Source organism: Pleurodeles waltl, chromosome 3_1 (genome assembly GCF_031143425.1).
Source record: "Pleurodeles waltl isolate 20211129_DDA chromosome 3_1, aPleWal1.hap1.20221129, whole genome shotgun sequence".
Lineage (NCBI taxonomy): Eukaryota > Metazoa > Chordata > Amphibia > Caudata > Salamandridae > Pleurodeles > Pleurodeles waltl.
The window spans coordinates 956,457,733-956,481,648 of NC_090440.1; positions in this window are offsets into that span (position 1 = coordinate 956,457,733).

Consider the following 23,916-nt stretch of genomic DNA (forward strand, 5'->3'; position numbering starts at 1 on the left):
GGAACAGTAACTGCAAGGCCAAGCAATTAGTATAACATGGAAACATCTTTTCGGGGACTGGCAGTTGACAATGGTTCCACTTTAGCTGGATCTGCTGTCACACCTCCATCAAAAAAGATATGGCCAAATAATTTTTAGCTTTGTCTTATTGAATTCACATTTCTTAGCAATCAGCATTAAACCTGCATCAACAAGTAAATGACTCACTTACCTGAGAGCTTTAGCATGCTCTTTCTGTGTAGCTCCAAAACTAATATGCCATTGCTATAGCTGGAAGCATTCATGACAGGCTGCATGATACATCTAATGACATCTTGAAAAATCTCTTCAGCTAATGACACACTGAAACTTAGGGCCTTATTATGAGTCTGGCCGCCCAAGGACGCCAGACTCTCGGTGATGATCGGATGACCGCACTCCAGGCGTTCCGACTGCCATATTACGACATTGGCAGTCAGACCGCCAGCAGACCACCGTCACCACTGGGAACCTGCTTCCTGACGAGCTGACGACAGTCGGGGTTGTGCTCAGCCACAGCGAAGCAGACCTCAGTGCCGCCGTGCTGATCACAACCCCACCTACCGCCAGCCTTTCCATAGTAGGGACCCCATCATTGAAAAGCTGGTGGTAAGCCAGTGCTGTGGGCCACCGGGGGGCCACTACACTGATCATGCCCATGGCATGAGCAGTGCAGGGACCGCCTGCTCAGCACTGTCAGGATGTGCACAGCAAAGCAGACAGTGAGCATTCTGAAGGTGCTGGGTTGCTACATCATTGGCATCAGCTTCCTTAAGGGAGCTGAGGCCAATGACGTAGTACTGTTCCCGCCAGTCAGCCGGCTGGAACATTGTAATACAATAGTCTTAAGTTTTCCTAACACAGGAAACAACAAACGGAACTGACTTACTATTTCGTGATGAGCATTCAGTTTCCTGAGATCAGTCCTATATGAGTACCTTAGCTGAAACTGAGCAAACAGCACTTGATGCTGTAACTTGAAGAACCTTGATTGGCGTTTATACCTTTGTTTTGTTTTGCTTTACTATCGCTACAAATGAACCATGACTCTTTATGGACTTCGATGCAGCTCAAGTATACACTTTGGTCTCCTAAGGCATAAGCCGCTGTAAGGGAGACAGTTCATTGTATTACTCTTCAGGCATTATGGTTATCGATGCACCACTGTCAATAATGAAAGGTATTAAACACTCATATATCATCACTGTAGTCTTTGGACAGTGTTTGTATGATTTGGCTGCTTTGGCATGTCCTTCACTGACATTTCTCTTCACATACAACCAGTCCGACATGGGCACGTGTCTCTGAAGTAAACATCAACATGGCACAATCACTTTCTTCACTTTCACTTATTATTGAGGCGGAGGAACTGTACGCCGATGATTTAGATGACGATCTACTTTGTTTAGTATCCATTTGCCTCAACTGATCCTGTTGCTTGGCCTTGTGCGCATGCATTGAACGTTGCTTCTAGAACATTCTGGTGGCCATTTTGTCTTTGCGCCGTGACTCACTTTTTCCTTTGCTTTACACATCATCTTAAAATGGTTCTCTTTCCTACAGCCTTTACATATCTGTCTAATGGCGGGAAACTTTCCTTTGTGTGGAAATGAAAATCCACATGTAAAACACAATTTCTTTTTAAGAGTAGATATCACTTTATGTCCGTCGGTCTTTTGCTTAGATTACTTTTCACACTCATGACTGACACACTCCAGGCACCTTCAGCCTCCGTGTCTGCAGTTTGTCTCTCAGCATGTTACTCAGCTCTGGTAGCCATCAACACTCGCTCCAGACTAAGAGTTTCTCTCAGCGTTTGTCATCTGAATGAATTGGACAAGCATCCATCAATAATTCTAAGATGCATGTCTTTTTCATCATTGAATTCATTGAACTTGCAGTGTTTGATGAGTGCATAGAGTCTTTCCAGAAATTCATTGATTGTTTCACCATCTCTTTGATGTTATTGACTGAAGATGTATTTATTCATAATCGACATTTGGAACTGAACTGAGCTTGAGATTCAACCCATTTTTAATCTGACGGAACATGACGTCTTTGTCAGTTCTCAGCATTTTCTTTATGACTTCTTTCACACCATCACCAGCAAGAATTTTGAGGTATTTGATAATCTTCCTGTTATCAGTCTCTTAAAGTGCATCAATAAAATCTTCATATGTCTCTATACAAGCAATCCATCTATTGTCAATATTTTGCTTTTTGGGGGTATCAAAAGATAGTGGTGGTTTCAGGAAGACAACAGCATTGTAACTATTCATAGGAGAGGCTGGCACTGAGGATGAAGCTTTGTCAGAAGATGTTAGTTGCCTTGGTTGTAGTTTGTTGACCAACGGTGCGTAGACTTCTTAGTAAAGCTTTCTTTCCATTCAAATGCTTCACACCAGCTGGAGTTGCGTTTTGATTCCACATACTCCAACCATCGACTTTGACAAAGACACATGTGGTACTCACAAGCAGTTTGCTTGGACCACGGCAAATTCTCCAGGAGAGCACATTCCTCTTCAGGATACTTATCCCCTATCTCGTTGCCAGTTGTAGAGTCCTCCCCACCAATGACTACGCCACACATGGAGCTGTAAATCATACGTCTTTATTCCTCTGTGTCCACCTGTGAACTGCAAAAACCACGTTTTTATTATATTTTATTCTAGCAACTATGCCACACTGATACGGAGTCCGTTGAGAGTCAGAAAGTTTCCATTCTTTACTATGCAAGACACTACAAAATGGATGTTATAATTAGGTGAAAATGTCAGATAAACATAATGTTTTAAACTAATAAAACTACTGAAGTTCACCGGTTCTAGTTATCTAAAGTAACTATAACTTGTGCCCTAACGTAACTAAAACTCACATCCTTACCATTCACAATGTTATTATCAATCTTGTCATTTGGGATCTCGTTAGGGTTGTTATCAAGAACATGTTATGTGTGAAGTAATATGTGAAGGTATAAGTAGTGCATAGCAAAGGGTGTTGAAGTATGAGCAGGTATGACCATCACCAAAAGGTAAATCTACACATTAGATCACAAAATTGAGATTTAACCACGGGAGAGGCAATTGTAGATGTCCACTTTCTCCCCATCATAAGCGTGTAACAAAACTAGTCTTGGGTTTTAGCCAATGACAATTTACATGTTGTGAATTCCCAGCATCCTTAGTATTGCTCCTGAAACTCCCTGAACGGATGTAGACCACTTAAATGTCATGGGGCTAGTTAATAGGTATGCATTCAGGTTCCACTGAATCCAGTCTGTAATTATTAGTACAGGTCCTTAGCTGAAGCACTCACATCAGACAATTTCTAAATGGAAATAAGAATGTAGTCTGAGCTAGTACATTTATGTGCTAATAGGACAACTGGCTTGGAAGCCAGTCTAAATCTAGGTTTTATCTTCTCTTATCCTACATTAGTGCCCTCATCAGTGATCCAGGTGGGAGCTAATTTAAACATACCAAGGGTTATTTATTAGATTTGTTGTCCAAATTTTGAAGCAATGTTCCTTTTGTGATCTCTTTTTGCTCTAAAATGCATTAGAAAACTCTTATTGTAAGGGAATGAGGCAAAGGTAGAGAGGCCATTGGCCCCACCATTGGTTCCAGAGATTTCAAACTCACCACCACAGGTGATATATTGTGCAGGATTTAAAAGCATTTTAAAATTCTGTAAGAGACAATTCTTCTGCATTGGCTTACACTGAAAGGTAATCTTCACTTTGATATCATTTTTAATATGTATAGTTATTCATTTTTTGTATAGCACCTTGATGTCAACTTGGATGATGGAAGAGAGGAACAACAGACCAATCAAATTTGCCTCTTTAAACAATTATTGTTGGTCTGAATCTGTTTATTGTTTTGTAGCTAATAATACATATCAGTAAGCAAAATGTAGAAAATATTACAAATCTTACCCTTAAGCAGGGGGTGATACCATCATAAAAAGAATAACAAACATCAACACACTATCAGTATGGGTGGTGACTGTGCTCTGCAACATCAATATTCATGAAATGGAAGGTCATACAATCATAAGAGCAGAGAAAAGAACCAATCTGGTCACATCTAGTAATCAGGATATAAAAACAATTTAAAAAGAGGTGAGGGTCCATGAAGATGTACTGAAGTGTCCTTGGTCAGAATAGAGGTACCTAGCAATATCAGCAAGAATAACAATGATACAGTTCACCCACTGTGTGGGTCTTGCCAGAGTGATGAGCAGCACTAACCAGCCTGGATTCATCAAGAAGAAATGTCCGCCATTAAGAAGCACTTACAGGAGTGGAGAGTCAAAGAAGGAATGCACTCCAAATGTTGGTAAACAACTGAACCTGATTATTCAATTTATTTATCAGTTGTTCATGAGTTTCCATTATGGCGAAGACTTCCAACCAGTCTGTGTGTCTTGGGAGAGAAGCCCAGGGATACCTTTTGTGTAAAAAAAAAATGTGTTGCTTTAAAGGGCGGAATGACATTCCACTCATGTCTTAGAGGGTGCAGCAAATACTTTTGGGGGCCAGACTAGAAGTCAAAATCAACCCTGGTAAAAATGCTCTCAGACTGCAGGAGGCAGAGATTATAAGGATAATCTGGAGGCATGATTGGGTCATTTCAGCTCTTCCTGTTCTGACAGTAGCCCCCTAGACTGCAGCCTACCAGGAAAATGCCTGAGTGGCAAAATGGCAAAGCCCCTTTTTGACCTTTGTTGTACGTTCTGCAGAAACAATGATGTTCCCCTCGTGAACAAGTGGGGTAGAAGGTACTCCTTGATGACTGGTCCTGCCAAGAACCGCTGCCGCGGTATGATGGATCTCTTTGGGAACCTTGGTAATAACCTCGACCTTATGATTGAGCCCTACACTGTCCGGCCCTGCCAAAATGGGTATTGCAGAAAAACTTTTTTAAGGAAAGATGTGCCTTGTCCAATGTGTTGTATGTCACAGCAAACTTTGCTAAGTCCTTAACAAAGGGACCACCAAAAAGCAGTCCTTGAGCTATTCTCCCATCTCAGAAGAAGCTAAGCCATTGAGCTTTGGGTCGATGCGCAAGAGCATGGAACATCGCCTCTCTGTGGAGATGGCAAAATTGGCGTTTCCCAGTTGACAGATTGCACGTTGCACTCACACCACTAGAAAATCAGGATAAATGGTTATACTGGATTTTTCAGCCTGAAAGGCCAGCTTCAGAATTTTAGTGAGGTGTCCAGAAATGTCAAGACGTTTATCCTAGAAGTTACCTTTTTAGTGTTCTTAGCAAATTTCGTCATGAAATTGACCATGGTGGGGTCCACCTCGGGGTCTCTGTTACTTTACATACTAGTTCTAGTCTAGGCATTCTGCACATAGCCGGGCACGGACATCCTTGTCAAAGTTCTGTCTAATATTATTTTGTACATAGTCTGCTACTTCCTGAGGGGGGTCCAATTGGAAGATTGTGGATAGACAATATCATTTTGATTTAAATGTCAACACTTTGGGGACATTGGAAATCAAGTTAGTGATGTTCCCAGTGTTTTCTTTTACTGGGCCCTAGTACATCCCACTGATCGCTATCACTGTACCCATCTGAAGCAGAATCAGAATCAGAAAGGTCTGAGGGGTTAGGTGACCCATCAGGATTTGAGAAGAGACTGGGTCGCGCTATACTCATGCTCTTACCTGACCGTCGACAATAGTCTGTCAAACACCTCCGTGTAGGCCCATTTCTTGGCCTCACCCATACCTTTGCTAGGTTTCGTAACAGGGGCTGTGGGCCCTCAGAAAGGTTGACGGGTACAGCCAACCCTGTTGGGGAGCAAAGCCCTTGAATTGATGGCTGAAGGGACCCAAGGCCCTCACCAAGGCCTTATTGAGAGAAATCTGAACGCTATTGTCCAGGGCGTCAACCAGGTTCTCCTTCAGGAAGGCCTGCATGTCATCCTCATAATACTCAACCTGCTCCTCATATGGGTTGTACTGCGCCATAGCTTTCAATGAGGAAGACAAACCCCTACAAACAAAATGTCAAATCAGTATAGCAAGAAGCTATCATGAGGGGGAGTGCTCACATCAGCAGGCGAGGTAACAGAAAATTAGTGCATGAAGGGAGCTGCCTACCAAGCACTCTAGGTTAATCACACAAGCGCGGGTGTCGAATTCCATGGTGAGGCGCGCACCCGCACAGAAACCACATTTATTTTACAGGAGAAACACAGTAAATAAATAAGTCTAATTAAAACAATGCCAAATAACTCAAAGCGGAGTAGTGTCTCAGGCGGGATGCGCGCACTCATGACGCACACTGAATAAGCCCATGCAGTATACTACAATATAAAGTCAAGGGAATTATCACACCTAACTAGCTGTGAAGCAGCAAAGAAAGAGAGTTGCAAAGTGGAGGTGTCAGTTCTTATAGGACGATGTTAATGGTGATTGGAGCATGTCACTACTAATAGTCTAGGGGTTCATGGGTCATGTAGTTTTTTCTTTGTAATGTTTAATTGGCTGTTGATGTTTTACGCAGTAAAGAGAAAGAAGCATAATCAGAGTCCTGACATAGAATTATGGTTGCCTTAATTTATGAATTCAGAGTTCTTGGAACTCATTGTATCAACTCGATGTACATAACCAACATCACCCCTCCCTCACTCACTCTTACCTCAGTGCTTTAGGTATGAAATAATTGCATTTTGAAGTACTCCACAATGGGAGTTCTTTAGCACCTTGGGGTCAGGAATGCCCCCACGATCTGCACGTCTCTCTTGGAGACAGTAAGCTGGCAATGAATGCTATGAGGCATCATAATTGAAGAGTATGGTAGAGAAAAGTGAACAGAAATCACCACACAAGGCAATCCTGTGTGTGAACAAATAGAGACTTCAGGTCAGATTCTGGGGTTTACCTAAGCTGCGTCGTAACTTTGAAGTGAAAGCAGGGTAAGGAATACAGATGATTGATTAAGGAAGAATTATGAAAAAGACCAAAATATGAACCTGTGATCTCAGGTACACATTTTTACAGTCATAAGTCAATTTAATTTTCAGTAAATTTGAACCAGTATTGGTTTAATTGTAAAATTAACTAAGCTTTGTGATTAAATGAGAATGGAGGGAGGCTTCCGCTATGCTGTACTTGACTTGAAAACCTAGCAGTTCCCTACCCCCATTCCATCATGTACTTAAATGCAAGCCTTCTCAAGCTCAGAGCAGAACAAGGAAGAACCATTTTCATGAGCTCTCATTGGCCTTGGGTTACTCTGCTACCTGCACGTTCCTTCATCCACCCACAAATAACCATAATTGTATCTCTGAGGCTAATATTGATTCCAGAAACTCTGACAGCATCCCTCAGCCCCCCAGTGGACCATGGTTAGATGGGATTGGCAATGTTAGTCTCTAAGACACTGAGAATCATTCAATTGTCAGACGTTAGCCAGCACCATACTCTCAAAATCACAGGGCTGTTTTCCAGCAAAGCTGACTTCTGTCTTATCAGAAGGTGGCATGAGCCCAGTAGCAGGTCCGTTGGTTTCCTAGGGATCAGAAAGGAAATGCCTTGATTTTAATAAGACAGCCCCTAGGTGGGAAAACAAAGCTTCACACTGTCTCACTGAGGTCCTACCATTCTGGAAGACAGAATAATATCTTCTGTGATGGGAGATTCTGGGATAGTTTTAGCCCAAGTTAGAGGGAGTGCTTCAAATGTGTGCTGTGGTCTAATGTGAACATTTATGAGGAACAGGCTCCAGCAAATATTACTGAGGTGCTATTTCCTGAGTTCCCACCAGCAGCAAAGTCCTTGTCAGAACAGAATAGAACGAGCGTTCCTTCTGCATCTGCCTTTGGAAATCACTGGGCCCTAACTTCTTTTCACTCGTGTAGAAGAAATTAAAGTGCTTTTCTGGGGTAAGAGAAGCTGGCCTCCGGTGGTCACATGAACATAAAGGACAAGAAGGGCATATTTTCCTCTGAACCAAGTCACCATTTCATCGTCTACATCAGGGTCTCTACTCCTGACCCTTGTCCCATCAGTGATCCAATTATTAATATCTGCACTCGACCTTTATAGCATAAACTACATGTCCAGTGTCTTGTAGGTATCCTAAGGTCACAGAACCATAATTGGCCCAATTTTGTGGAACCACTGGTTGTCTACTGGGAACTTTCATTAAACATCATGCAAATTGGGAGACATATTGAAGTGCTGCTTTCTAAAAAGCCACACCCTTTTCAGAGACCTCTGCCAACTCTACAGCATAGGCACTGGAAGTAGGTGCATGGAGGTGGGGTGCTGCAGCACCCCTAAAATAACCATACCAGAGATCAGAATGTGAATAAGCAATAAAGATATCTTTACAGTTTGTTTTTATCTTGTCACAGAGGTCATATATTAGGCTCTGTCTTCAGACAAATGTCTGCTTAATCTTTTAAAATGGAGATTGGTGTTTACTTTTCTTTCTCTGATGGCAACATGAGAGCATTTTGTAATGTGAACTATGTGACAATCTTGCTGGGACACAGAATCTGAAAGGAAATGCTGTAGTATGTTAATTTTTTTAATGTTTAATTTTTTTTCTAACACACAACAAAACTTGAACCGTACAAATATTTCAAAATGTATCAGCAAATAGGAATGCACAAATGAAGCACTTTCTTTTGTAATTCTGAAGTGTGATGGGAACAAATGTTTTAATAGGATCAAAATATATCAAGACAATTTACTGATGCACAAATGATAAATATTCACTAAAACTTGATTTCCACACATTAACATTTGTGAGCTGTGTAGTTTGTAATGTCTTTGAAAATTTAGGGGAAGATTTAAGAGCCCCTTGCGTCACTTTAGTGCCGCCTTAGCGTCTTTTTTTCATGCGTAGGCGGCGCTAACGTGGCCTTTCCCCGTGCCATATATACAAAGTGACGCAATGCATGCATTGCACCACTTTGTAAACCCTTGTGCCACATTATGCCTGGCCAGGCATAATGTATGCAAGGGGGGTGTTCCACTATTAGGGGGGCAGAAAAAATGGTGCAAGGAAATCTAAGAGATTTCCTTGCACCATTTTTTTCAGCACTTTTAACGCCTGCTCAGAGCAGGCATTCAAAGGGGTATACCATTATTCATAAGGGACCCCTATGTACTCTGCAGGAGTAGCGCCAAAATATTGGCGCTACTCTTGCAGAGTACATAAATAGCGTAAAAAAATTTATGCTATTGCCCCCGACCCTGCACCATGGTGCTCTGTATTTTAAATATGGCGCACACATGGTGGCGGTAAGGGGGCACTAAGAGGTGCAAGGAAAGTGGCACTGCACTGGGTGCAGCACCACTTTCCTTAAATCTGCCCCTTAGTGCCCATTTCAATGGGAAACGTGCAGTCTGTAAATAACAGTTCACTGCCACACCATTCTTTAGAAATATATTTGCGACAGTGTGTTCCAAAATCCATCACAGACTACATACCACACACTTACCACTTTCCTGCTGAATGGGCGTGGCACATTTGCTATACTTGTTCTTTGTGCGATGATTGAATTTGTCATAATCGCTATTATGGTTTCAGTAATGTAACACTGATGGAGGCACTCAGGGGGTCATTCCGACCCCGGCGGGCGGCGGGCTCTGCCCGCCGGGCGGAAACCGCCCAAACACCGCCCGCGGTCAGATGACCGCGGGGAGCATTCCGACTTTCCCGCTGGGCCGGCGGGCGATCTGCAAAAGATCGCCCGCCGGCCCAGCGGGAAAGCCCCAGCAAAGATGAAGCCGGCTCCGAATGGAGCGGGCGGATTTGCTGAGGTGCGACGGGTGCAGTGGCACCCGTCGCGATTTTCAGTGTCTGCCAAGCAGACACTGAAAATCTTGCTGGGGCCCTGTTAGGGGGCCCCTGCACTGCCCATGCCAGTGGCATGGGCAGTGCAGGGGCCCCCAGGGGCCCCACGACACCCGTTCCCGCCAGCCTCTTCCTGGCGGTGTAAACCGCCAGGAACAGGCTGGCGGGAAGGGGGTCGGAATCCCCATGGCGGCGCTGCTTGCAGCGCCGCCATGGAGGATTCCTTTGGCCAGGGGAAAACCGGCGGGAAACCGGCGGTTTCCCTTTTCTGACCGCGGCTTTACCGCCGCGGTCAGAATTGGCCAGGAAGCACCGCCAGCCTGTTGGCGGTGCTTCCGTGGTCGTTGGCCCTGGCGGTCAATGACCGCCAGGGTCAGAATGACCCCCTCAGTCTGAACATTGTTCCAGCACCACCGCTCAGCACCACTGCTCTACAGTGTCTCCATCAAATGAGAACTTATTCCATCTGCTCCTCCAGAATCTAGTAGAAGGTTCCTGATTTCTGCCGTGAACACCTGTGACATATCTTACCCAAGGCTTCATTGGACATCAGCTTTTGGGTAACCTGTGAAACACATAAGAACAAGACTATTAGGTTAACGCTAAGAAATGACTGCCCCCTCCTGCCCTAAAATTATTACTTACCTGGACCTTGATTTCAATAACATTCTGCAACAGATTTGTAAGGAAAACAGTCTCCTGAATCTGAAAAGTAAGAAATCAACAAACAGAATTGTCCAATCTGAAAGTAAAGAAAACAATAAATATAATTGTTGTAAAAGTTATTGAAGAAAGCGCTGAAACGTTATGTGACGGTATTGCTATTGAAAAGCGTTTGTTGTATGGAAATACTGTGGGGCATATTTATACTCCGTTTGCGCCGAATTTGCGTCGTTTTTTTCGACGCAAATTTGACGCAAAACTAACTCCATATTTATACTTTGGCGTTAGACGCGTCTAGCGCCAAAGTTCATGGAGTTAGCGTCATTTTTTTGCGTGAACACCTTCCTTGCGTTAATGATATGCAAGGTAGGTTTCCCGTCTTAAAAAATGACTCCGATGCATATGCGTCGTATTTATACTCCCGGGCAAAAATGACGCCCGGGAGTGGGCGGGTCTAAAAAACCCGCATTAGCGCCGGATTTTAGCGCCTGGGTCAGGGCAGGCGTTAAGGGACCTGTGGGCTCAGAATGAGCCCAGAGGTGCCCTCCCCTGCCCCCAGGGACACCCCCTGCCACCCTTGCCCACCCCAGGAGGACACCCAAGGATGGAGGGACCCACCCCAGGGACATTAAGGTAAGTCCAGGTAAGTATTTTATTTTTATTTTTTGTGGCATAGAGGGGCCTGATTTGTGCCCCCCTTCATGCCGAGGTTTATCATCACATTTAGTAGATAGGTGGTCAGGGTTAGTTGATATTCTCTGAAGAGTAAACAGGAAAAGCTAAAAGGAAATTCCTTCCTCACAGAAAGAAAATTACAGCTAAACCATTGCTTTGTATGTTGCCTCTTAAAGTGAAGATATTCAAATGCGGTATGCTTATGAGGGATTATTTAAAGAACTCTGTCACTAGAATTGGTGATCGGTTTAGCCTGAGAGACAATTCACTAATAAATACCCTGCTGTCATCTTAGGCCTTACACTTATCCAGACAACAGAACATTGTGACCCATCATCACTAAAGACATCACTGAAGGCTGCAACCCGTTCACAGTGACAAAAAGCAAGTCAGCCAGAGACTGATTGGCCATCCTATCTCCCTTTCCCCTTCTTGGTATTATGTTAACTTGTTTCATTGCAGGGAATTTTAAGCTAAAGTGGTAGGCATGTAGGAGCCTTCATTACTCCTGTCACACCAGGAGCTGTTCTGCTAGGGCCTTGAACACATATCCAAAGCTTCCATGCCGTTCATTCATCCCATTTGGCTCTTGCAGGAGTCAGCTCCTCTAACCCTCTGTATGTTTGTGTAATAGGAGCGTTATCTCAGCGTTCCACGTGAGCCAGGAAGTCATCTTTGGTGTTATTATTATCAGGCATTTATAAAGCACAGCGTTCACCTCACAGGTATCATGGTTCTAACAATCTGCCAGTAACACATGGAACTAGCAAAAACTGTACCTACCTATTTACCTCCGGTCCTACTTCTACTTAGGGAAGATACATGTTTTTAAGTTCCTCCTAAAGCTGTATAGATTTCCGTCCTTTCTGAGGAATTGCAGCCCTTTATTCCAGAACTGAAGCTTGGTACACATACTACATTTGCTGATGACGACCATAGCTGCCTCTGTGGCCTATAATGACAAAACTCTTTCCTCAAAAGTGTTGGACCAGTCCCATTTATCGCTTTAAAGACTACACACATTGCTTTAGAAACAATTCTATCTTTAACTGGTAGCAAGAGTAACTCTCTTAAGGCACTTTAGGTAGAGTCAAATCTGGATTTGTTAAGTGCAAGCTTCGCTCCATCCTTTAAACCCCGTCAAGTCTTTTGAGTAGTTGGTCAGCGACTCCCAACAGAAGTGCATTGCAATAATCTATTCTGCTTAACACCAAGCTTTGTACTACTAGCTTCCTTGCTGGCTGAGTCAGTAACACAATAATTTGTCTTAAGTTTCTCAGCAGGCCATAGCATGTAGTCGCTGTTCTGTTGATGTAAGTGTCCATTTAAAGATTTTCCTCCGTACGAATCCCCAGATTTCAAAAACCTTGGGCAGTATTGATACTCTTAGAGGTGTTCCAAGGCAAAAAATTACTTGGGAGTGAGTATGATGCTTTAGCAGATCCACAACAGAGAAACGCTGTTTTACTCCCATTAAATTTCAGAATGTTCTGCTTGAGTCATTTTGCCATCTCTAATAGGCAGTTGTGCAGTCTATCTGTCTGGATCGAACTATTATGGTCAAGTGACAAGATAATCTGGGTGTCATCAGCATAGTTCACAAAAGCAATCACATGTGACTTAATTAGCCTCAACAGTGGCTGCAAATATACATTGAAAGAGAATGAGGCTTAATGCAGAGCCCTTGGGGGCCCCATGGGTCATCTCTTAAAATTCGGATTGGAAGGGAGGAAGTGGAATTGCTTGGTGTTTATCAGCCAGCTATGATTCTATCCAGTCCATAAAAGTGCCTTCAACTCCTATTCCCTTCATTCTGTTAAGTAGTATTTGACGGTTGAAAGTATCGAATGTGGCTGACAGATTTCATAAAATCAGAACTGCCACTTTTCCACTGTCAACCGTCATCTTCATCTCATCTACCGCATAAGTTAGTGCAGTTTCCGTGCCATGTGCCAGTCTGAAGCCTGCTGCTCATTTTCCAGAATGGGGCCTCGGGGGGGAGGACGAGACGCGAGGAATTCCCCCCCGGGGTTTTTGGGGGAGGTGGCACGACCCGCGACGCGGTTGGGCTTCCGGGGTGCCAATTAAGGGATGGGCGGGGGGTTTATTTATACGGACATCTTAAGTCCCCAGCCACCATTTTGAAAAGGTGACCTGGTGGCTGGGACGTTAGTCTGGGCTCCGCTGGTTAATTTTACTAATCCTCGGATTGGCGTTTTACTAGTTGGTTGGTAGGCAGATTCAGCCGAAATTGATCGTAGATATTGGCAGCCGGTGTGAATTGGGAGTTAGAGTTCGAGTTAAGGGCGAAGCAGTGGTAGGAGCGTTAGGCAGGGCGGTGGCTGGTCAGGCCGTTAGTGCGGATTAACTTCACGTACCGTGAGGTCGATGGATTCCAAGGTGCAGCAAGCGTTGGCGCTCCTTCGGGAAGCAGGCCGTCTGGATTTGGTGGCGCCGGAGGCATTGGCCCAAGGCCGTCCGGTTCGCCGGGCCTCGGCCGGCGTGGCCGCAGCGGTCGCGGCGTGCTCGCCGCCGCGCACGGCTGCCAGCGGTAAGGTGAATGCTGGCAGGGGCCGGGATGTGAGGGAGGCGGGGCCCGGGGCTGGCAGGGCGGCCCGGGGGCGTGGTGGTGTGGGCGGTCGAGTAAGGGAAGCCCTGAGGGCTTCCCCGGAGGCGTGCCTGGGCCAGAGGGCCCGCGCGAGCGGCAGCAAGGCGCGGCGTGGCTCGGCAATGAGGCGATATGGGGCCCGGCCAGGAGCCACGCCCAATACAAGGGGAGACCCGGGCAACAGGCAGCGGGGCCATTGGGGAGCAGGCAGGAGGGGGGCAGTTACCAGCAGGGCGAGCAGTAGGGAGGCAGCATCACGGAGAGAGCGCGTACTCCCTTCAGTGGGCGGGGGGGAGGGGGACATTGGGGCTGCAGGTGCCACGGGTGTGCAAAGGGACCCTTTGGTCCCCATTTCGAGGAAATGGCCCACCATGTTGGTTTGGAGCAGCGAGGATGAAGATGGGGCCCTGGGTCTGGAGTCAGCCGGGGAGGGCCCTTCAACGGTAGAGGGGTCTGGGGCCACTGGGCGGTTTTTCGGGCCCCACGGCGGGGGTATGGCCAGGGAGGTGGTAGGTAGCAGTGAGGAGGAGATAGTACCGGGTGCAGATGGGGGCAGGAGGCAGGTGATGGAAGGGGGGGGTTCACCTGGCACACCAGACCTTTTTGAACACGGCCCATTGGACTTCGAGGAGGAGGACCCAGGAGAGCAAGGGGCGGCTCTAGCACCCTGGGACGAAGAGAAGGCTAGCCCCTGGGCGGCTAGCCGGATGGCTTCAACAGGACGACATAGTCGGAGGAGGAGGGCTGCAGACGCTTCTGCGAGGCTGTGTGGTAATGTGGGCGGTACGCCCCCTGACGCCGCAGCTTGGGAGGAGCAACGTCTGGGCCCGGTAAGACAATGGCAGTATGAAGGAGAGGCTGCGGGTTGTACACATTGTAAGGGGAGTGGAGGCAGGGGAGGGAGGAAAAGGTTGGATGAAGAGGACAGGATGTCTGAGGTGACCCTCGAATAGGGGGAGCTGCGCACTAGTGGGAGCGAGAGCGAATGGTGGGATCGGCAGGGGCGGGGAGTGGCTAACCCTGTCCGTAAGTCGTTACAGGTGTCACAGGTGAATCGTCAATCGAAGGCGCGGGAGAGATTGGGAGAACAGCGGAAGGTTCAGGAGCGGCCACCGCTTTTGTCTCCAGGTAAGATTTCGACGGTTTCAGTGGTGTCTGTTGCGTCGGAGGCGAGGGAGGAATCAGTACGTTTGGTGAAAGGGAGATATGTGCAGGACGCGGGGGTGTCGACGGACGGCGCGCTGGGTGGTAAAGTGGCTGCTGGTGGTGAGGAGAAGTTGGTTGAAGGGGGGAAAGCTGAGAAGGCACAGGAAGAAAAAGAGAAGGAGCCAGTATCAAAAAAGGTCAGGCTGCCCTACATGGGTACGGCGAAGCCGCTGGGGGCGCACTTAACAACAGCCACGAAAGAAAAGATCTGGAAGGGGGAATACGTTGATATTCTCAAATTATTGCACCGAGAGGTCAGGGCAAAAGAGGGCTCCAAGGAAGAAGAGTGGGAGCTTTCAAAGAGGCCGAAAGTGCCGGTAACCATCGAAAACTGGACAGCCGCCTTTTTGATTTTCGCCAGTGTTTACTGCGAGCGGTTTCCAGAACGATCAGTGGCGTTGTTTAAATATATGGATATTATACGTAAGGCACAACTCAACTATGGTGGTTATGCCTGGCGGCAATACGATGAAGAATTTCGGGCGCGTTTGTCAGCGGATTCAGAAGTGCAGTGGGGGGAAATTGACTCAGATCTGTGGCAACATACCATGGGTCCCGCGAAGTTTGGCAAGACGGTCTTTACGGCAAGTGGCCTGCCTATAATTTATCGGCCCTTTCGGGACCGCCCCACCCAAGGGGTGGGATCAGGAGGCTCCAGCCCAAACAGGTCCACCAGCGTCGGTTCGGGTCGAACGGGAGCGTGCTGGGATTATAATAAGGGACTTTGCACCAGAGAGTACTGCAAGTTCCGGCATGAATGCTCAAAGTGTGCGGGGAGACATCCAGTCACGCTTTGTGGAGGCCAGCAAAATGTTACAGCCTCGGGGGGGGCACAGACCGGAGGCCCGAGCAACGGCTATGGGGCGCGAGAGGGACAGCGACAGCGACAAGGGGTGGCGAGTAAGGGCTCGTACGCCGGTTAAAGTGGATTGCTTGGAGAAGTATTTGGTGGGTTATGATAAGGCGGAGGAAGCGCGTTTGTTGGTGAGGGGTTTTCGGGTAGGTTTTCGGCTGGGTTATCGCGGTCCCCGGGAGCGGCGATGGGCGGAAAATTTGAAATCGGTGCACGGTAAGGAAGGGTTGGTACAAGATAAGCTGGACAAGGAGGTGCGAGAGGGTCGCATGGCGGGCCCCTTCCCGGTCTGGCCATTGGAGAATCTCATTGTGTCCCCTATTGGGGTGGTGCCCAAAAAAGAACAAGGGCAGTTTCGGTTGATCCACCATTTATCATGGCCGGAAGGAACATCGGTGAACGATTTTATTCCAGAGGAGTTTACCAGGGTGTCTTATGCGTCCGTGGATGTGGCGGTGGAGATGATTGAACAGTTGGGCTCGGGTGCCCTGATGGCAAAGACGGACGTGAAGTCAGCATTTCGACTGCTCCCGGTTCACCCTGACGATTTTGGGTTGTTGGGCATCCAGTTTCGGGGTAGTTGGTATGTGGACAAGGCCTTGCCTATGGGTTGCTCCAGCTCGTGCGCACTGTTTGAGCATTTCAGTACGGCTCTACTATGGATTTTTCAGAGGATTACGGGTCACCAATGGGTGACACATTATTTGGATGATTTTTTCTTTGCTGCGCCGGCGGACAGCACGCTTTGCGCAGCGGTGCTGAGCAGCTTTGTGAGAATAATGGGAGAACTGGGAGTGCCCCTGGCTTCCGAAAAGACAGTCGGGCCAACCACGGCACTGTCGTTTTTGGGTATAGAGCTGGACACGGTGGAAGGCATAGCCAGATTGCCGGCTGACAAAAAAGCGGATATGGTGGAACGGATTCGGAAAATGGTGGCCAAGAATAAGGTGACGGTGAAAGAGGTGCAAGTGCTGTTGGGGCACTTAAACTTTGCGTGCAGGGTGGTGCGCGCGGGGCGGACATTTTGCAGACGACTCTCATTGGCACTTTCAGGGCACGCCCTTCCACATCACCATGTGCGGTTGAAGGTGGGGGTGCGTGAGGATTTGCGGATGTGGGCAAAGTTTTTGGAATTTTTTAACGGCATACCGTTGAAGGTGTGGAGAGGTTGCGACTGGGATGTGCAGTTGTTCTCTGATGCGTCGGGAGCGTATGGGTTTGGTGTGTATTGGGAGGGACAATGGTGTGCGGAGGAATGGCCGAAAGAATGGAAGCATGGGGTCGCAGTATTGCGTTTCTGGAGCTCTTTCCGCTGATAGTGGCAGTTTGGTTATGTAGTGCGGAACTTTGTCATTCGCGGTGCTTTTCAGGGTTGACAACATGGCAGTGGTGCAGATGGTGAACCGCCAGTCGGCGCGCGAAGCAGGGGTGTTGCAGTTGCTGCGTGTATTCGTCCTGCAGTGCTTGCGTCACGACATACATTTTAGAGCGCGCCATGTGCCGGGGGCGAATAACGACATAGCGGATGCTTTGTCTCGTTCGCAGTGGCAGCGTTTCCATGGATTAACTACGGGCGTCGCGTTGAGAAGAATACGCATGCCGAAAGTGCTTTGGACAGTAGGCGATCGCGGATGTTGCAACTGGTTTTGAACTCCTTGGCTCCGTCGACACGGCGAGCGTATGCAAAAGCTTGGAGTGAGTTTCTACAATCAGGGGCTCGTCGTCGGGCAAGGCAAGAGGACATTGTTGAGGATGTGGTTCAATTTATTATGGAGTTGATTGGTAAAGGGCAGACCAGGGTGACGATTTCCGGTAAGTTGTCGGCGCTCGGATTTATGGGGAAATTATTATGTGGTTACCCCCCCTCGGCGGGAGAGCTGGGCTTAAGGATACTACAGGGTTGGGAGAAGTCATTGGGGGCGACGGGACGGGTCAGGCAACCAATATCTATGGCAATTTTGGAATTATTGCTTCCGGTTTTGGAGGACATTTGTTATGATGACTATGAGACGCTAACTTTCAGGACATTGATGGCGTGGTTGTTTTCGGGGCCTTTCGGGTGTCTGAGTTGCTGGGATTACGGGAGAGAGAGGGGATCAGTTGGAATGACGTGCAGCGAAGGCAAGACAGTCTGGTGTTGCGAGTCCGGCATTCGAAGACGGATCAAAAAGGTGCAGGGGCTATGGTATACCTTAGGCCTTATCCGATTAGATCTGTATGTCCGGTCGGGTTGGGGGTACGGCTGAGAGAGAGGGCTTTATCATTAGAGGGTCCGGTTTTCTGTCATGCGGATGGTAGGTGGGTTTCCGCAGCCCAACTTTTAGCAGTTTTGAGAAAGGGACTGGCTAGCATCGGACTGGGGCCTAGGGATTTTGGTACGCACTCCTTTAGAATTGGGGTGGCCACAGAGGCAGGGAACAAAGGATGGAACAGAGAGGAGTTGATGGCTCTGGGTCGGTGGAAGTCGGATTGTTTTAGGCGCTATGTGCGGGGAGGGGAGGATTAAACTTAAACAGGTGAGACGTATACTTTCATGCTTGTTTTCTATTTTGCAGGTGTGGTCCTGGGGCCAGACGCGGAGTACCTGGAAATATGGGTCATTGGACACTCATTCATAAAGTGGGCGCAGCGGCAAGCGCGGAGAACATCTATGGGAGACAACTTGGGGCTAGATTCGGCGCGGTTCAGGATTAAGTGGATAGGGAAAGGGGGCATGTTATGGCAGGAGCTGTTACCAAGGCTGCAAACGGTAAAGGGCAGGGCACATTGTCCGGATGTGTTGCTTATTCACCTAGGGGAGAATGATTTGGTGCGAACAACAGGACTCAGCTTATTGAAAAAGATGAAGGGAGACCTACAGGTGGTATCGGAGCAGTGGAAAGGTTCCCACATAGTTTGGACAGCATTTGTTCCGCGTCGGGTTTGGAGAGGGGCGAGGAAGCCTGGAGCGATTGAGAGAGCCAGGCGGAAGTTGAATAAAGAGATGAAGGGTTTTTGCGTCGGGCGAGGAATAACATTTTTAGAGCACGTAGATTTGAAATTTGAAGATGCCGAGTTCTTTAGGGATGATGGTGTGCACTTATCGTTTATAGGGATGGAGTTGTACCTTTGTCAGATAAAAGAGCAGTGGAAGGAGTTGTTCAAGGAGCCCTAGGGGGGGGCAGAAAAGTCGGGGGCCTTTTCTGGTGGCGGGGACAGCTGCAGGGCAGCTAGTTAAAACTCGGGTGGAGGACGGATTTGGCAGGGCATGTCAGGTATTAGGACGGGAAGGAGTATTAAGTAGACAGGGACAGGCAGGGGACTGATCATTAGAGGACAGGTTCAAGAAGCGGATGGGACAGGGAAAGAAAGGAGACAAGAGGAAGGAGGAGACAGGACGAGAAGAAAGGGGGGAGGGACCGGGTTAGGGGAGGGGGAGGGGCGGGGTCAGGTGATTGATGTCTAGTGAGGCTTTAGTTTTGTAAGGCAAAGGCCAGGAGGGGTAGGCTTAAGGGCACCTGTTCCAATAAAGCGGCCTTTTACACACATAAGAACGCGTGTTGCTCTGGTCACTCTCTCCCAATGGGGCCTCGGGGGGGAGGACGAGACGCGAGGAATTCCCCCCCGGGGTTTTTGGGGGAGGTGGCACGACCCGCGACGCGGTTGGGCATCCGGGGTGCCAATTAAGGGATGGGCGGGGGGTTTATTTATACGGACATCTTAAGTCCCCAGCCACCATTTTGTAAAGGTGACCTGGTGGCTGGGACGTTAGTCTGGGCTCCGCTGGTTAATTTTCCCTCCCTCCCTCCCTATGATATTGGGTTGTTTTGTTGGAGCGGGTGCCTCTTCTCCTTTGAGTTGTCGCTTTGGACAGGTGCAGGCTGCGGCGGGGACAGCTGCAGGGCAGCTAGTTAAAACTCGGGTGGAGGACGGATTTGGCAGGGCATGTCAGGTATTAGGACGGGAAGGAGTATTAAGTAGACAGGGACAGGCAGGGGACTGATCATTAGAGGACAGGTTCAAGAAGCGGATGGGACAGGGAAAGAAAGGAGACAAGAGGAAGGAGGAGACAGGACGAGAAGAAAGGGGGGAGGGACCGGGTTAGGGGAGGGGGAGGGGTGGGGTCAGGTGATTGATGTCTAGTGAGGCTTTAGTTTTGTAAGGCAAAGGCCAGGAGGGGTAGGCTTAAGGGCACCTGTTCCAATAAAGCGGCCTTTTACACACATAAGAACGCGTGTTGGTCTGGTCACTCTCTCCCAATGTTATGGTGTTCTAGATAGCTAGCTAACTTCTTGCTGACATTTCTCTATGATCTTTATCGGATAAGGAAGCTGCGAAATCGGCCGGTAGCTACTAGGATTGTTGTCCGTGTATGGTTTTTTCAGTAGCGGGTTGACAAGTGCTTTTATTCCATATGGGAGGCACTTTACCCATTGTCAAAGATTGGTTACATACCCTTAGAAGGACCAGATATAGTTCACGCCCTCTATCCTTCCAGACCAAGGGTGGGATTGGGTCTAGTAAAGAGCTACCGGAAATAGACAGAGGCAATGCCCTAGATTCTTCTGCTCTCATAGGATTTATATTGCCTAGTTTGCTGCCGGGGCCTTCCCCGTGGCCCACTGTATCAAATAATATGGTCTCACTGACCCACCTATCGCCAGGCAAAGGTTCAGCTTTGTCAGCAGGGTCAGTTTCCACTTTAACGCCATTTATGATTACCTCAATTTTATCATTAAAAAAAATCAGACGTTGCACACTTCCTGCGATGGTATCACTGCTTGTTTGGCATAATCTGGGTGAGCCAGGTCTTTTATAATATTAAGTATGTGTTTAGACTTGTTTGCAGCTTCTATGATGGTTGTAGAATAAGATGTTTCTTTGGCTTTCCTGATTTCCAAACGTTTCTGTATAAACGGTGCCAGACCCAAACATGCTTACTTGGATCTCTGTTACTGTCTATGGCTGCACTCCACTGCCACTCACCTGCTGAAGGTAATATCACGGTCGCCAGATGTTCTATGGTTTTCTCTTGACATCCCGCCTAGGATCCCAGGTCACCTAGGTGGACAACAGGTTCTAAGCAAGCACCCGTGAGGGAGAGAAAAAACAAAGTACATGTCAATCATAACAGCTCTCGCATGCATGACAGTGATTGCACAGCATACAACAAGAATGCTTTGAGATACAGAAAAGAACATATGAGCATTAAGCAGACTCAACCATAGGCTTCATCACGCGTCTTCCACACCCTCACACAATTTATAAATCTGAATGCAATTATTAGCACTTAACCCCTTAGCTGCTGGGCCGTTTCCCCCCCCCCCAGTGCTGAGCCCTTTTTTGGCTATTTGGGGTAGTTCGCGCTTAGGCCTTCATAACTTTTTGTGCACATAAGCTATCCACGCCAAATTTGCGTCCTTTTTTCCCAACATCCTAGAGATTCCAATGGTACCCAGAGTTTGTGGTTTCCCCTGAAGGAGACCAAGAAATTAGCCAAAATACAATGAACATTTCGTTTTTTCCCAAAAATGGGAAGAAAGGGCCGCCGAAGAAGGCTTGTGGTTTTTTCCCTGAAAATGCCATCAACAAAGGGTTTCTGGTGCTGAAATCACCATCTTCCCACCTTTCAGGAACGGGCAGACTTGAATCAGAAAACCACATTTTTCAACACAAATTTGGCATTTTACTGGGACATACCCCATTTTTACTATTTTTGGTGCTTTCAGCCTCCTTCCAGTTAGTGACAGGAATGGGTATGAAACCAATGCTGGATCCCGGAAAGCTAAACATTTCTGAAAACTAGACAAAATTCTGAATTCAGCAAGGGGTCATTTGTGTAGATCCTACAAGGTTTTCCTACAGAAAATAACAGCTGAAATAAAAGAATATTGAAATTGAGCTGAAAACAACAGCCATTTTTCTTTCTCTTTTACTCTGTAATTTTGTCCTGCGATGTCAGATTTTTGAAAGCAATATACCGTTATGTCTGCTGGACTCTTCTGGGTGCGGGATATAAAGGCCTTGTAGGTTCATCAAGAACCCTAGGTACCCAGAGCCAATAAATGAGCTGCACCCTGCAGTTGGTTTTCATTCTATACTGGGTATACAGCAATTCATTTGCTGAAATATGAAGAGTGAAAAATAGGTATCAAGAAAACCTTTGCATTTCCAAAATTGGCTCAAGATAAGGTTTTGAGGAGCAGTGGTTTTTTGCACATCTCTGAATTCCGGGGTGCCCATACTAGCATGTGAATTGCAGGGCATTTCTCAAATAGACATTTTTTTACACACTCTCTTATATTTGGAATGAAAAAATGCAGAGAAAGATAAGGGGCAATAACAATTGTTTTGCTATTCTATGTTCCCCCAGGTCTCCCGATAAAAATGATACCTCACTTGTGTGGGTAGGCCTAGCGCCCGCAACAGGAAATGCCCCAAAACGCAACGTGGACACATCCCATTTTTTGACAGAAAACACAGCTGTTTTTTGCAAAGTGCCTGTCTGTACATTTTGGCCTCTAGCTCAGTCGGCACCTAGGGAAACCTACCAAACCTGTGCATTTTTTAAAACTAGAGACCTAGGGGAATCCAAGATGGGGTGACTTGCGGGGCTCTGACCAGGTTCTGTTACCCAGAATCCTTTGCAAACCTCAAAAAGTGGCTAAAAAAACAAGTTTTCCTCACATTTTGGTGACAGAAAGTTCTGGAATCTGAGAGGAGCCACAAATTTCCTTCCACCCAGCGTTCCCCCAAGTCTCCCGATAAAAATGATACCTCACTTGTGTGGGTAGGCCTAGCGCCCGTGACAGGAAATGCCCCAAAACGCAACGTGGACACATCAAATTTTTTGAAAGAAAACAGAGGTGTTTTTTGCAAAGTGCCTACCTGTAGATTTTGGCCTCTAGCTCAGCCGGCACCTAGGGAAACCTACCAAACCTGTGCATTTTTGAAAACTAGAGACCTAGGGAAATCCAAGATGGGGTGACTTGCGGGGCTCTGACCAGGTTCTGTTACCCAGAATCCTTTGCAAACTTCAAAAAGTGGCTAAAAAAACAAGTTTTCCTCACATTTCGGTGACACAAAGTTCTGGAATCTGAGAGGAGCCACAAATTTCCTTCCACCCAGCGTTCCTCCAAGTCTCCCGATAAAAATGATACCTCACTTGTGTGGGTAGGCCTAGCGCCCGTGACAGGAATGGATCACACAAGGGTCAATGGTAGTCCTTGCTTGAGGTCTACTGTTAACCCTGGAGTGATTCATTCCTGAAGCAGGCACTAGGCGCAGGCACACAAGCGGGGTTGTGTTTTTATCAGGACAAGTGGGGAAACACTGGGTGGTAGGAATTTTGAGGATCCCTGCAGATCCCTGGACTTCTGCCCATTGGAATGCAAGGAAAATGTGTTTTTTAAGCACATTTTGTGATTTTAAGGGGATTCTGGGTGAAGGAAAACTGGTGAGAGCCACGCAAGTCCTGCACCCTTGGACTCCCCTGGTACTAGTTTGTTAAAGTTAACCCACCACTCACACTGGTTGGTTTTAGCACCTCCAGAAATTATGGTTTCAAAGCATGATTACTTATCAAAGTATCTGAATATTGAAACCAAGCCTTCTGAAGGTGGGCCATAAAGCCGCATCCAGGCACCAACCTCTTTATGGTCCATTCACACGCCATTCACGCACAACAAACAACCCTTTCATATCGCCAGCCACGGGCCCAATCCAACCAATCACTGCACTCACATTAACTTACCGCTGCCAGACAAGGGCCCATCACATTCACACGCCACAGAACGGAATAAGTTTGACTACATTTTACCACCTGTCAAGTAACTGCCTCCTTCTTCCTTAACATTACCAAATGCATGCGTAACGAACCTTTACTAATGACTCCTGTGTCAGCCACCTGAGGCTCAGGAAGACATGTTTTTCATGCGCCTTTAACGCACTCTCTGTGCTAAATCCAACTCCTTCCAGTTTGTGGATGCAAGTTGGGGGTGTCCGAGTATGCCGTACAAAGCGATTCCTCGAACTGAGTGAGCATATCTACCTTTGAAACTAAGGGAGACATGCTGGGGATTTCT